Raw genomic sequence first — 2,500 nt, 5'->3', positions numbered from 1 at the left:
ATAATAAAAGAAATTCTGTAAATATTTTGATCGAACTTTTCCTTTTCAAATTTTAAAGACCTATAAAAAGTATATTGTTTAGTAATACATAAGTTTCTCTCTACCTTTGTTGGATTCTTTCCTTGTTATATGAAGTATTGTTTCATTTTTTTTTTATGTTTTATCCATTCATTCGATGAGAAGCAAATATATTATAACAATGACTCTGACAATTAACCCCCCCCCCCCCCCCGCCCCGCTGACAACTAACCCCCCCCCCCCCCCCCCCCAGGACAAGTACCCCCTAGGACATTTACCCCCTAGGACACATACCCCCTTATGACAATTACCCTCCATAATAGTTTATTATCTATTTCAATTAAAAACTTAAAATATCTAGGAGAAGCGTCACATTTGTGTTTAGATGGTACGTTTAAAACTGTATCTGGGATACAGTTTACATTTTTTTAACCGACAAAAGCCAAGCAGCATACGCTTGAACAATTGAAAAAATTAGTAAATAGATTAACTCTAAAAAATATCATGGTTGATTTCGAAATTGCTATGATCAACAATATGCGCACGGTTTGTCCGCACACTCAAATAAAGTGTTGTTTTTTTCACTCGAATCAAAACGTCTACAGAAAGATATTTTTATACTAGTGTATATGTAGTTGTTTCCATTGTCGATATTAGTGAATTAGCCCGAATTCTCCCCCATTTACATTGCTTAACCATTATGCCACTTCTCTCTAGAGCTACTCTATGAAAATCTTTTACTTTATATGGGTAGACTTCAGGTCTCTCTCTCTCTCTCTCTCTCTCTCTCTCTCTCTCTCTCTCTCTCTCTCTCTCTCTCTCTCTCTCTCATATGATTTTATAATATGAAAGTGGCAGTTTTGCAACTTTTGGATCAAGTCCAATTATTTCTGCCTCACATTCGCACTTATTTCTTTAAAACAAATACAAATTGCTTTTTATACTTTTTAAATAGATTACTTTATTTTAATTCGCTTAATTCTTGGGAATCTTTAGGCTTTAAATGTCAAGTAAATACCTATATATAAAAAGCAACTCATACTGGTCATCAATACTCTGCCAAAGATTAAAATATAATGTGACAGTGACATTCATAAGTGAGAGTCATGTGTATAGATAGGTGATAAATGTAAAGACGAATTAGAGATCAACTGATAACATCCTGCTTTGTGTAACGGCCCTCCCACTGCGATTAAATTGATTATCTCGGAAACAAGAGCGTGGGTTGAGAGGGGGCATTGGATGCCCGGTATAGTGGGAGGATCAAATGGTCTGCAATAATTGTAACGTTGTATGAATGATAGATTCATTCTCTCGGCTGCTGACGTTCATCAAGGTTGGGTTCCACTGAAGTAGTTTTCTTTATCAATAAGGATCCTTTATCAAACAGGTTGGTGGAATTCAGTTACTTTTACATTAGTCTGATATGAAAATTAGTTGGTTTTCGATTTTTCATTTTGAAGTCATGTTTAGGAAATTACAATAAAAAGCTTGCTTATAATAGTGACTGTTCTGAATATTCAAAGACATTTTTTCAAGTTATGACTTCCATGATGATCTCTATTTACGAATTATATTAACACAATCTAAAGAACATTCTGCGTGTGACTTTGAATTGATCAAATTCAACCATTATTCCACGAAATTCAACAATAATGGATTGAGCCACAATCTATCAATACCCCACTTTCAAAGTATATTTTACTGCATTATCTACCGGTCATTGATGAAAGGCAAACATAAGGTAAAGGTCATTGCATTCTAGTACAATGTAATAAAAATGGAATATACGCTTATGTAATCTGCGCCTAAATATCCTTTCTATTTTGTCATTTGCATTATGAAGACTTTACTAAATGAATATTAGAATCAGAATAACATGCTGGTACACTTACATTTTCAGTAAGAGTGCTAGTCATGAAACCAACTATGATCTCTCTCTCTCTCTCTCTCTCTCTCTCTCTCTCTCTCTCTCTCTCTCTCTCTCTCTCTCTCTCTCTGTTTATGAAATTCTTTTCATTAATTCACAAAGGAAATTTTGACGATTGCAAATGTCTATAGGTATAAACATACGTTTTGTTTTAATCAAAAGATGTTGCCTTAAAAAAGAGGGAAGAATGTTAAGAGAAAATATGTAAAGAAAGGATGATATTGCATTGATAAGGCTAAAGTTAGTGTGTTGCAGATAAGATTGAAGTACCTTATATTGCATGAACTTAACGATCAGTTCGAGCAACATGAATATAATATTCTAAAATAAATCTAGCTTCTTGTAATATGGCGAACAATAAATGAGATATAATTTCCTAGCGTTACTTCTATAAAAGCGATACCACCATCTTTTGAAGTTGCCCCCTTAGCTATATAATAAAAAAGATACTAAAAGGAGTTGAGTAGCAGCCAGAGAAAAAATATGTTTATTATATTAAAGAAAATAATCCAGAGTTCTTATGAATGGAAAAAAATGCTAACACCTCGAAAA

The 2,500-nt window shown here is 33.5% G+C and overlaps 1 protein-coding gene across 1 annotated transcript in view; it reads left to right on the top strand.

Annotated features, from left to right (window-relative positions):
* The first annotated feature begins 1,248 nt into the window (after positions 1–1,248).
* Positions 1,249–2,500, top strand: part of LOC137652302 (glutathione S-transferase 1-like) — a 55,964-nt gene continuing 54,712 nt past the window's right edge. The window contains exon 1 of the mRNA XM_068385614.1: positions 1,249–1,408. The gene's annotated coding sequence lies outside the window, so the exon portion shown is untranslated. The remainder of the gene's footprint in view (positions 1,409–2,500) is intronic.

The sequence above is a fragment of the Palaemon carinicauda genome, chromosome 13, assembly GCF_036898095.1.
Source record: "Palaemon carinicauda isolate YSFRI2023 chromosome 13, ASM3689809v2, whole genome shotgun sequence".
NCBI classification, from domain to species: Eukaryota; Metazoa; Arthropoda; class Malacostraca; order Decapoda; family Palaemonidae; genus Palaemon; species Palaemon carinicauda.
This window is presented reverse-complemented; position numbering and strand designations above follow the sequence as displayed.